Source organism: Leopardus geoffroyi, chromosome C1 (assembly GCF_018350155.1).
Source record: "Leopardus geoffroyi isolate Oge1 chromosome C1, O.geoffroyi_Oge1_pat1.0, whole genome shotgun sequence".
In the NCBI taxonomy this organism is placed as follows: domain Eukaryota; kingdom Metazoa; phylum Chordata; class Mammalia; order Carnivora; family Felidae; genus Leopardus; species Leopardus geoffroyi.
Window position 1 is genome coordinate 97868844 of NC_059328.1, and position 12881 is coordinate 97881724.

A 12881-nucleotide genomic window follows, 5' to 3' on the forward strand; every position below is an offset into this window, starting at 1 on the left:
CTTTCGGTTTCTTCACTGTGCCTTGTTCCATCTTGCCTCAGGGACTTTGTACATTATGGCCTCAAGCTTGAATGATCATTTCCCCTACCACCACCATCCACTCTGCAGTTAATTCCTACTCAAACTTGGGGTCACAGCTCAAGCAGTGCTTCCTCAGAAGGCTTCTGTCTAAATCAGTTTCCTTACTGGGGCACCTGGCTGGCTCAGTTGGAAGAGCATGCGACTCTTGATCTCAGGGTCATGGGTTCAAGCCCCATGTTGGCTGTAGGGATTACTTAAATAAACTTTAAGTCAGTTTTCTTTCTTAGATGTTCTCACAGATCCCTGTTTCTTTCCTTCAGAGCTACTGTGAGAAGCAGTGTAGTATAATGGTTAGAAGCAGGGGCCAAACTATCTGGGTTTGAATTCCAGCTCTACCACTTATCAGCTGTGTGACCTTGGACAAGTTACTAACTTCTCTCTGCCTAAGTTTCATTATCTGCAAATGGGTAAAATCTGGTGGGCATAGTAAAACTATATACCTATTACCTTTCATATAGTAAGTTATTTTATGTGATTAATACATGGGAAGAGTTTGGAATACAGACCAACGGCTATAAAGTACAAATATTTCCTTTTGTCGTTAAGTTTTCACTTTGCAATAATGTATTCATTAGCATGATTATCTGGTTAATATCTGTCTCTTTTTTTTAAGTTTTTTTTTTTTTTTTTTTTTTAAGGTAGGCTCTATACCCAACGTGGGCTTGAACTCGAAACCCTGAGATCAAGAGTCACGTGCTCTATCTACTGACTGAGCCCAGGTGCCTTGATATTTGTCTCTCTTAATAAATTCCATGAGAACAGGGATTATATCTATTTCCATTTACCTGCCATACTTTGGTAACAAGTATTTCTGGATTGGTAAATCTTTCCACTGTTTGTGGGTTCTGAATGGAATATTATCTTCTACTATATGGCTCTGGCTTCTGGGTACCAGTTAGGTGATATTCTCAAGTCACTTATTTTACATAGATCATCCTTACATTCTAACACAGGCAATATCTGTTTCGCATGTCTCCACAAAAATGGAAATATATCATCTACATGAGCTACACTAAAGCAATATCATTCAAAATAATGCGAATGTCCACATCCAGGGAATGAGACTTCATGATATAATTTCTAAAGCTTATGAAAGCTTGGTGGAAGAGATGAGCATCAAGTCCATAATCAGCAGCGTTTCTAAATTTCTTTCCTCTTTTAAAACTGGTCTAAGATCTTTACTTCATTCTTGTCCAGAGAGCCAGTTAGCTCAGCCCCGATGTTGCCATCCACACTGAGGCCCTGAGGTTTCACAGTCAGCCGTAAGAACAAGGACAAGTTCGGGGTTTTGGAGCCTTCTGAGGGAGAGGAGGAGGTAGAGGCAACATCAGACATGCGCCCCAGAGCCCCAGGAACGGGTCCAATGTGGGCACGAAGGACCAAGCCCACTGCTGCCCCGGGGCCAGCCCAGCTCCCCGCCAGGAGCCAAGCACACAACAGGGCACACAGGGACTTAACAAGGTCTGTTTATAAAGAATTCTCTCAGCCTCATCCCCCCATCTCTGATGATAAGAATGTTGTTTCTCCTGGAATAGGGAAGGCATCTTTCACATGGGAGTTTCATCTCCTGCTTTCAGGAAGAAAAGGGAGGGATCACAGCACGCTTCCTGCACCTGCTGTTTTTTTAAGTGCCTTTTGCTCAAAATAATCCTTGTAACAAAGTGGCATATTTGGGGGTGGCATATTCTGCCACCCCTCATGTATATATATATGTATATATATGCATATGTGTGTGTGTGTGTGTGTGATATAAATACATGTATTCCTCAGGCCTACCCACAGAAAGGCTTGGGAACAACAATACCCCAACAGCAACAAATACTCTTAGGACACCGCAGATCTTGGCTTTTAAATGCTCTTCTCTTTTAGAAAGAACTAGCGCTCCTTGGTAAAATGGCTGATTCTAAGGCTAAGACAGGGAAAATACAAGATGAGTCTGAAATATCTTGTTGTAGGAAGTAAGGAAGTCCTCACAGAATGGTGGCAACACGTTCAAAGATCAAAGAAGCCAACTTAAATGAGCTGCCAATAGCCAAATCTGGAACAATTTGAATATCAGAATAAATAATGATAGTAACAGATCATAACTCACTGAATAAAATAGAAAACCATGAATCCAGGGGTGCCTGAGTGGCTCAGTTGGTTAAGCGTCTGACTTCAGCTCAGGCCATGATCTCGCAGTCCATGGGTTCAAGCCCTACATCGGGCTCTGTGCTGACAGCTTGGAGCCTGGAGCCTGCTCCATGTTCTATGTCTCCCTCTCTCTCTGACCCTCCTTCACTCATACTCTCTTTCTGTCTCAAAAATAAATAAACACTTAAAAATAAATTAAAAAAAAATTTTTTTTTTAATGTTTATTTATTTTTGAGACAGAGAGAGACATAGCATGAACGGGGGAGGGTCAGAGAGAGAGGGAGACACAGAATCTGAAGCAGACTCCAGGCTCTGAGCTGTCAGCACAGAGCCCGACGCGGGGCTCGAACTCACGGACCATGAGATCATGACCTGAGCCGAAGCCAGACGCTTAACCGACTGAGCCACCCAGGCTCCCCAACACTTAAAAATTTTTAAAATAAAGTTTCAAGGTCATTTGGAAACCACATAAGAAGATGGCAAAGACACAAGACAGAAGGAGCCTGGTTTCTCGAATCACTACCTAGTAGGAACATTGGCTTTGGAATTTATGGGAGTGATAATTAAACTTCCATTTGAGCCACTATTCATTTGGGGGAACAACAAAGAATAGTGTCTAGGTCATGAATGTCAAGGAGAGACTGAGGAATTATTCCAGATTGAATGTGATTAAAAAGACATGACAAGGGGCGCCTGGGTGGCGCAGTCGGTTAAGCGTCCGACTTCAGCCAGGTCACGATCTCGCGGTCCGTGAGTTCGAGCCCCGCGTCGGGCTCTGGGCTGATGGCTCGGAGCCTGGAGCCTGTTTCCGATTCTGTGTCTCCCTCTCTCTCTGCCCCTCCCCCGTTCATGCTCTGTCTCTCTCTGTCCCAAAAATAAATAAACGTTGAAAAAAAAAATTTTTTAAAAAAAAAATTAAAAAAAAAAAAAAAAAAAAAAAAAAGACATGACAAAATGCAAATCAAACTACAATGGAAAACAAAACAAAAACACAGAAACCACAAGGAGCTACCACTTCATATGTATTAGGATGACTATTATTGAAAAAACTAAACAAAACAGAACATAAGTGTTGCTAATGATGTAGAACAATCGGAACCTTTGTGTATTGCTGGTGGGAATGTAGAATGGTACAGGCACTCTTGAAAACATTCTGGCGGTTCCTCAGAAAATTAGAATTTTAATGTGATCCAACGATGTTACTTCTGAGTGTATACCCAAAAGAAGTGAATGCAGGAACTTGAACAGATATTTGTATACACCAGTGTTCATAGCAGCATTATTCACAATACTGAAAAGGTGGAAACAACTCAAGTGTCCATTGATGGGTGAATGGATAAACAAAATGTAATATATAAACAAAACGGAACATTATTCAGCCTTAAGAAGTAAAGAAATTCTGACATATGCCACAACATGAATGAACCTTGAAGGCATTATGCTAAGTGAAATAAGCCAGACACAAAAGAGCAAATATTGTATGATTCTACTTATATGAGATACCTAGTGTGGTCAGATTCATAGAGATAAACAGAATGGTGGTTGCTGGGGGCCAGGGGAAGGCGAAACAAGAGTTATTGTTTCATGGGTATGGAGTTTCATTTTGGAAAGATGAAAAAGTCGAGATGGTTGGTGGTAATGGTTGCACAACAATGTGAATGTATAAATGCCATTGAACTGTATCTTTAAAAATGATTAAATGGTAAGGGCGCCTGGGTGGCTCAGTCAGTTAAGCATCGACTTTGGCTCAGGTCATGATCTCACGGCTCTTGTGTTTGAGCCCCGCGTGGGGCTCTGTGCTGACAGTCTGGAGCCTGGAAACTGCTTCGGGTTCTGTGTCTCCCTCTCTCTCTGCCCCTCCCATGCTCGCACTCTGTCTCTCCCTCAAAAATAAATAAACGTTAAAAAAAATTTTTTTTAATGGTTAAATGGCAAATTTGTTTTGATACAAAAGACATTTCTAGAACAATTGGTAAAACCTGAATGGGATCTGAGGTAATAGTAATATATGGGTATTAATATCTTGATTTTGATAATTGTGCTGTAGCTATTTAGGAGAATTATCCCTGCTTGTGGGAAATACATGGAAGGGTTTGGGAATGATGGGGCATCATCATCTCTGCTGTTTGCTCTCAAATGATTCGGGGGAAAAAAAAAGTTTTTTGTGCTATACTTATACCTTTTCTGTATGCTTTAGATTATGTCCGAAAAATTTTTAAACGTTTTTTTTTAATGTTTATTTATTTTGAGAGAGAGAGAGAAAGGAAGGGGCAGAGAGAGGGGAAGTGAGAAAATCCCAAGCAAGCTCCTCACTGTCAGCACACAGCCCAACATGGGGCTCCGAACCCATGGATCCATGAGATCATAACCTAAGCCAAAATCAAGAGTTGGGTGCTTAACTGCCGAAGCCACCCAGGCACACCTCCAAAATTTTTTTAAAGGTAAAATAAAAAAATTGAAATTAGCAGTGATTAAACAGTTGACAAAAATGAGTCCTGGGTTAGTTTTAGCATCAGAATTTGAGCTCAGGTCTCCAGGAGCACTTTCCCATATAGTCCATGGGATGTTCCTATAATAAACACTCCATTGGTAGTATGTATTTTATTTTTTTTTTAAGCTATTTATTTATTTTGAGACAGAGAGACAGAGACAGTGTGAGCATGGGAGGAGCAGAAAGAGAGGGAGAGAGAGAATCTCAAGCAGGTTTCACGCTGCTAGCTGCGGAGCCCAACTCAGGGCTTCAACATGACCTGAGCCGAAACCAAGAGTTGGACATTTGACTGAGCCACCCAGGTGCCCTGGTAGTATGTATTTTAGATATATGAAGTTTTATTTGTGAAAGGACGGCTTTTTCTAACTACCTAGCACATTATTGTGTTAATGAGTCACCATCCTCAAGAGATACCAAAAGTTAATAATAAGAAAAAGAAAATCGAAAAGAAAAGCAAGCTGATGAATACATAATTATGTCTGTTTTCTGAAACCAACTATAAATGATTTTTTTAACTTTTTAAAATATTTTGTATTACATTTGTCACAGAAATGTGTGGATTTACTGGAGGATGTACTTTATAACTTCCTTTGGTTGTAGATATACTGTGGTCAAACAGGATTTGCCGCCTATTTAAATTACTTTTATATTTCCTTTGGCCTCAAAAGGGCTTTTTTATTATGTAAATATACAAATTAATCACTGAAAGGAGGAGTTTAGAAAGCTGTTTGGGATTGGAATAGAATTGCTAAATAGATTTATGTCTAATGTGTCTGAAGAGCCCAAAAGAATTGAAGTCTGGAACTGACCTTGGGGGTAGGAGGGACTCTCAGGAGCAGTTTTCCATTTAAGGACCAAATGAAGTTGTCTAAGGTCAGGACCAAATCCATTTCTGCATGGCCCCTGGAGGGAAGAATGGTTTTAACTGATGGATATTTGCAAATGATTTGAGCCCCAATTAAGTAAAATGTTACTCCTAAAAAAATTTTTTTTTTTTAAATTTTTTTAAATGTTTATTCATTTTTTGAGAGACAGAGAGAGACAGAGCATGAGGGGGAAGGGGCAGAGAGAGAGGGAGGCACAGAATACGAAGCAGGCTCCGGGCTCCGAGCCGTCAGCACAGAGCTCGATGCGGGCCTGGAAGTCATGAACGGCGAGATCTTGACCTGAGCTGAAGTTGGACGCTCAACCGACTGAGCCACCCAGGCGTCCCCTAAAAAAATTTTTTTAATTAAAAACAAATTCCCTTCTTCTCATTGGCAGATGTGTGTGTGTGTGTGTGTGTGTGTGTGTGTGTGTATGACTGCATAATACATGTAGGTGTATTTAAATATATAAATACCTACAAAATATCCTTGATTTCATCTCTTGGCCTTCAAAATCTACAATATTTATTATCCGAAAAAATAAATAAAATAAGATATTTACTATCTGATAAATTTTTTAAAAAATTAAAAATCTGGGGCACCTGCCTGGCTCAGTCAGAAGAGAGTGCAGCTCTTGATCTTGGGGTTGTAAGTTTGAGCCCAACTTTGGGTGTAGAGATTACTTAAAAAAATAAATAAACTTAAAAAAAATAAATATTTACTATCTGTCCCCTTACAGAAAGTGTTTGCCAAGCCTTGTTCTAGAAATAAGCAATGGTCTACGTTCATATGAAGAGTAGAGTTGTGATAGAGTTGAAGGAGGTTTTGATAGACTTAATTACTTGCAAAGAGTTGTCTGCTAAGAGTGAGGGAAAAGTGGCTGACTGGGGCGAAAACAGTCATAAAGTCTTGAAATAAGCCGTGGGAACTTCCTCCGGATGATAAAAGAAAAATTCAAATCATGGGGAAGTGTTACATTCTTAATAAGTGGTGTCTGTGCTGCAACTGGCTAGTCACACGCAGCAAAAAGATCATTACGTCACTCTTCAAGTAAACTTTGGATAAGATGAAAATTTCATTTGGGGCGCCTGGGTGGCGCAGTCGGTTGAGCGTCGGACTTCAGCCAGGTCACGATCTCGCGGTCCGTGAGTTCGAGCCCCGCGTCAGGCTCTGGGCTGATGGCTCGGAGCCTGGAGCCTGTTTCCGATTCTGTGTCTCCCTCTCTCTCTGCCCCTCCCCCGTTCATGCTCTGTCTCTCTCTGTCCCAAAAAAATAAATAAACGTTGAAAAAAAAAAAAAAGATGAAAATTTCATTTCATTTCATTTCATTTCATTTCATTTATTTGAATATTTTAAATGTGAGAGAATGAGAACGTTAAAGTACCAAAAGAAAGTTTGGGGGGCACCTGGGTGGTTCAGTCGGTTGAGCGTCCGACTTCAGCCCAGGTCATGATCTCGCGGTCCGTGGGTTCGAGCCCCGCATCAGGCTCTGTGCTGACAGCTCGGAGCCCGGAGCCTGTTTCGGATTCTGTGTCTCCCTCTCTCTCTGACCCTCCCCTGTTCATGCTCTGTCTCTCTCTGTCTCAAAAATAAATAAACATTAAAAAAAAATTTTTTTTTAAAAAGAAAGTTTGGGTAAATATCTTTTTTTTTAACTTTATTTATTTATTTTGAGAGACAGAGAGAGCACGAGCTAGCACTAGGGGGAAAGGGGAAGAGAAAGAATCTCAAACAGGCTCCATGCTGTTAGCACAGAGCCCAACATGGGGCTCAGTCTCACAAACCGTGAGATCATAATCTGAGTTGAAATCAAGAGTTGGATGCTTAAACTGACTGAGCCACCCAGGCCCCCCTGGGTAAATATCTTTTATAAATTTGGGATGAGAAAGGTCTTTTGAAACTTGATGAAGAATTAAGAAACAAACGTTGAGCCTGTATGTTTGACTACATAAAAAATTTAAAACAGATATAACCCTCCTCCCTTAAAAACAAACAAAAACAGATACACAAGGCTAAAAAGCGATCCACAAATGGAAATATATGTGTATACGTGTGTGTACATACACAACACACATACCAAACAGTTAGGTTTGTGCCTATTAACAACACCTTTTGTTGCTGTTTTTTTAAATTTTCATCAGGGGTCCCTGGGTGGCTCAGTCAGTTGAGCATCCAACTTTATGCATATCATAATCTCACAGTTTATGAGTTCAAGCCCCACATCAGGCTCTCTGCTGTCAGTGTGGAGCCTGCTTCAAATCCTCTGTCCCCCTCTCTCTCTGCCCCTACCCCACTTGTGTGCATGGTCTCTCTCTCTATATTTCTCTCTCTCCTTCTCTCTCTCAAAAATAAACTTTAAAAAAAAAAATAGGGGTGCCTGGGTGGCTCAGTAAGTTAAGCGTCTGACCTCGGCTCAGGTCATGATCTCACAGTTTGTGGGTTCGAGCCCCACATCGAGCTCTGTGTCAACAGCTCCCTGTCTCTCCGCCCCTCCCCTGCTCTCTCTCTCTCTCTCTCTCTCTCTCAAAAATAAATAAAACATTAAAAAAATCTAAAAATAAAAAAATTTTTCATCAGATGAAGTTGGTATTCTTTGTTTTGTGAAGAGTCAATTAAATAAATGGCTGTCTCAGGGGGCACCTGGGTGGCTCACTCAGTTAAACATCTGACTTCAGCTCAGGTCATGATCTCACAGTTTGTGAGTTTGAACCCTGTTTCTGGCTCTGCACTGACAGTGTGGAGCCTGTTTGGGATTCTCTCTGTCATCCTCCCTCTCTCTACCCCTCCCCCACTTGTGTGCTTTCTCTCAAAATAAATTTTTAAAAAACTTTAAAAAATTAATTAAAAAAATGACTCTCACTTATGCAAACATAATTGGGAAGTCACCCAGTGTCCTGCAAGAAGGTGCTAACAAAACTTTTTGGGGGGAGTGTATGTGTGTGTGTGTGTGTGTGTGTGTGTGTGTGCGTATGTGCAGGCATGCTTCTCTCCTAATGGACAAAAACTGCCTTACCCTTTGTTTTGCCTAGTCATAGGGGAAGGGATGAATCAGTTTGTCTTAGAAGCCTAGTACCCTTAGGAAAGAGGGGACCAAGACCCCAGTTTCTGCCCACCAAGTTCTGAATTTAAGGAGACTTTATGTACATGTACAAAGGCCCAGTGAGTGGCCAGGAAGACTTGAGTAGACACCAGTTTTAGTTCTCTCTGTATTTGACATTTAGAAGAGAATTCTTGGGGTGCCTGGGTGGCTCAGTCGGTTGAGCATCTGAGTCTTGATTTCAGCTCAGGTCATGGTCTTGTAGCTCATGGGATTGAGCCCCGTGTCAGGCTCCTCGCTGCACAGACCCTGCTTGTGACTCTCTCCCTCCCTCCCTCTCCCTCTCTCTCTCTCTCTCTCTTTCAAAATAAAAACTTTTTTAAAAAATGGAAGAGAATTTTTTCACTCTTTGGGCTAAGTAAGCACCCCCTCAAAATTCTTGAACAATCAGGGGAAATCAGGGAAAACCACAATGGGAAAAACTGGACTTTTTTCTAATAAGGCATGGGCGAGGTCTCAACTATGACAGAGAAAATTAACATATGTAACTATCACATTTGTACCTTGAGTTTGTAAAACAGATCATATTAATTACACTAGTACAGAAAGAACTCTTTTATAAATTAAGACTAAAAAGGCCTTCAAAATGAAATAGATAAAAAGCATGACTAACGAATTATAGAAGAAAAAAATAACTGGCCATTAAACGTATGAAAAATGTTTAATGTATACTGGTAATCAAAAAACTATACAAATAAAATGTGATATTTGTTGCAGATCAGATGGTCAAAGAAAATATTCTGTGATGTAGAAGATGCAAGGAAAAAAAAAAATCTACTTCCATATACTATAAGTTAAAAGGTACAACAAGGTGTCATTATGTATAAAAAACTAATATGTATATTTGTCAAATTTTTAAAAATAAACAGAGGGGTGCCTGGGTGGCTGAGTTGGTTAGGTATCTAACTCTTGATCTCAGCTCAGGTCTTGATCAGGGTCATGAGTTCAAGCCCTACATTGCACTAGGTTTGGAGCCTACATTTAAAAAAAAAAAAAAATAGAAGTGGAATTTCTAAGGAAATATTTGGGCAAGTGCCCAAAGACGTAAACACATGTGTTGTAGCACTGTTGAAGAATATATATGATTCACAAGTACAGTGGATTGATTGTGCCTTGGAGTAGAGTCCAGTAAAAGAGACTTGTGCAGTGCCTTCCAAATTTATGAGTGTCCTAAGATTCCCCTCCTATTTTAATGTCTATAATAATGGAAGCTCGGGGCGCCTGGGTGGCTCAGTCGGTTAAGCGTCCAACTTCAGCTCAGGTCACAATCTCGCGGTCCGTGAGTTCGAGCCCCGTGTCGTGCTCTGGGCTGATGGCTCAGAGCCTGGAGCCTGCTTCCAATTCTGTGTCTCCCTCTCTCTCTGCCCCTCCCCTGTTCATGCTCTGTCTCTCTTTGTCTCAAAAATAAATAAACGTTAAAAAAATTAAAAAAAAAAAAGGAAGCTCATTCAATGCCCTCCACCACCACACCTATCCCCAACTATGCCATTCTCAGCCATTCTTTTTTTTTTTCTTTTTTTAAAAAAAAAAATTTTTTTTAATGTTTTTATTTATTTTTGAGACAGAGAGAGACAGAGCATGAGCAGGGGAGGGGCAGAGAGAGAGGGAGACACAGAATCTGAAGCAGGCTCCAGGCTCTGAGCTGTGAGCACAGAGCCCGACGCGGGGCTCAAACTCACACACCCGGGAGATCATGACCTGAGCTGAAGTCGGACGCTCAACCGACTGAGCCACCCAGGCGCCCCTCTTTTTCTTTTTTTTTTAAAAAGTAAGCTCTAGGCCCAATGTGGGGTTTAAACTCAGGACCTTGAACTCAAGAGTGGCACACTCTGCCGACTAAGCCAGCCAGGTGTCCCTGTGAGCCATTCTTTTTTTTTTTTTTTTTTTTTTTTTTTTTACCATTTATTTTTTGAGAGTCAGAGAGAGACAGAGCGTGAGCAGGGGAGGGGCAGAGAGAGAGGGAGTCACAGATTTCGAAGCAGGCTCCAGGCTTTGAGCTGTCAGTGCAGAGCTCGACACAGGGCTTGAACTCACGAACCGTGAGATCATGACTGGAGCCAAAGTCAGATGCTTAACCTAACTGAGCCACCCAGGTGCACTCTGCCCCCACCATTAGCCATTCTTATCAAGAACAAAAGAAACGACTGTATCAAAGTTGAATGTGAAGAAGGAAAGAAAAGGGAGGAATTGGGAGTTCCCAGTCTACAGAAATTTTGCCTTTTTTATGGCAATAAGTAATGCCCAAACATTTCTTGAGCACCAAGGAGCAAGAGTCCCTACTTGCCACCTTCCTCTCCCTCAAGCCCCTCTCCCCTCTCTTGATTTGGGCTCAGGTCACGATCTCACAGTCGAGAGATCAAGCCCTGCGTTGGGCACTTGGCGTGGAACCTGCTTAAGATCTTCTCTCCCATTCCTTCTGCCCCTTCCCTGTGTGCTCACTTTCTCTCTCCCTCTCAAAAAAAAATGTATCATCTAAACCAAAACACTTGAGAATGAATGGGGATGCTATAAATAATTACTCTGTGATTGTCCTGGGAAAACCAGGGCATATAATCACTCTCTATACTGTATGATTTTGCCATGCTTGAGAAGCATAGGTCTAATTAACTTTAATTAGTAGTTGTAAATTGAAGCACAAATCAGATAGATAGCTACCTGGCTAGAAAGATAGATATTGATTGATTTGTGTAAGGTATAGACACATATGGCACAATAATTTTAATAGATGCCATTTAACTTTTTTTAAGTAATCTCCACACACACACACACACACGCACACACATATATCCACATATATATATTATATATATATACTATATATAATCCATAATATAGTATAATACAGTCCACTAAATTTTCTTCTTACCTGGCTTCTGCCTCGCAGATTTTCTAACAGCTACTTTAACAACTTTGAAAATTTTCTGTTGCTAGCTCTTTATAATCTTGTTCGTTTACAGTTGTTAAAATCTAAAAAGGAAGTAATAGCAGATACAGTAGTTTGGCTCACTCAACCAACACTGTTTGCTTGCTACTCTTACATAAAAGCTTATGCTCCCAGGCCGTCTTGTTGCTGACTGTGACCATGTGACTCACTTCTGGCTAATGAGATTTAAGTAGAAGTCAGCTGCTGCGTCTTCCTTTTCCTCCTTCCTGCTTGGAATGTATAAAATATCTGTTGCACAGCATCCATTAGCAAGAAAGGAATACAGGAAGACAGAAGATGCTTGTTTCTTTGACCATGTCCTTAAACTCCCAACACCAGCCCTGGTACCACCTGCCAACAGACATGTAAAGCAAACAAACCTCTTTCTTGTTTTAAGAAACTTTTCTGATGGGTTGCATAATTGGCTCAGTCGGTTGAGCACCTGACTTTTGATTTCAATTCAGGTCATGATCTCACGGTCTATGAGATCAGATCAAGGCACACATCAGACTCTGCACTCTCAGCTCTGAGCCTGCTTGGGATTTTGTCTCCTTTTCTCACTGCCCCTCCCCTGCTCCCACTCCTGCTCCTGCTCACTCTGTCTCAAAATAAATAAATAAACATTAAAAAAAAAAAATGTTTTTGGTACACCTGGGTGGCTCAGTCAGTTAAGTGTCTGACTTTGGTTCAAGTCACGATCTCACAGTTCGTGAGCTTGAGCCCCGCATCAGGCTCTCTGCTGTCAGCACAGAGCCTGCTTCTGACCCTCTGTACCACTCCTCCTCTCTGCTCCTCCCCTACTCATCCTCTCTCTCTCTCTCAAAATAAATAAACTTAAAAAAAAAGTTTTCTGGTAACGCTCAGCTGTGTTTTTCTTCTTTCGAGTTTTTATTTAAATATCAGTCAGTTAACACAGAGTGTAATATTAGTTTCAGCTGTAGAATTTAATAATTCAACACGTATATACAACACCGAGCGCTCATCACAGGTGCCCTCCATAATCTCCACAGCCAAGTGCAGTTTTAACTAATATAGAAATCATATGTCAAAGTTACATGCATCTATAGGTACATATATGTATATACATACAGTATACTTTAAAAGAATTTAACAAAATTTTGGAATATATACTAGAGCAGGCTAACTGCTGTAACAATCCCCAAAATTCTAGTAGCTGAACTCAATGTTTTCTCCACCTTCATTATCTCAGTACAATGCAGGGGTAGGCAAGTAAGAGGTAAGGGTATATTCAAGCTGATTCATATTGGAGCCACCAACAGGGGACCTTTA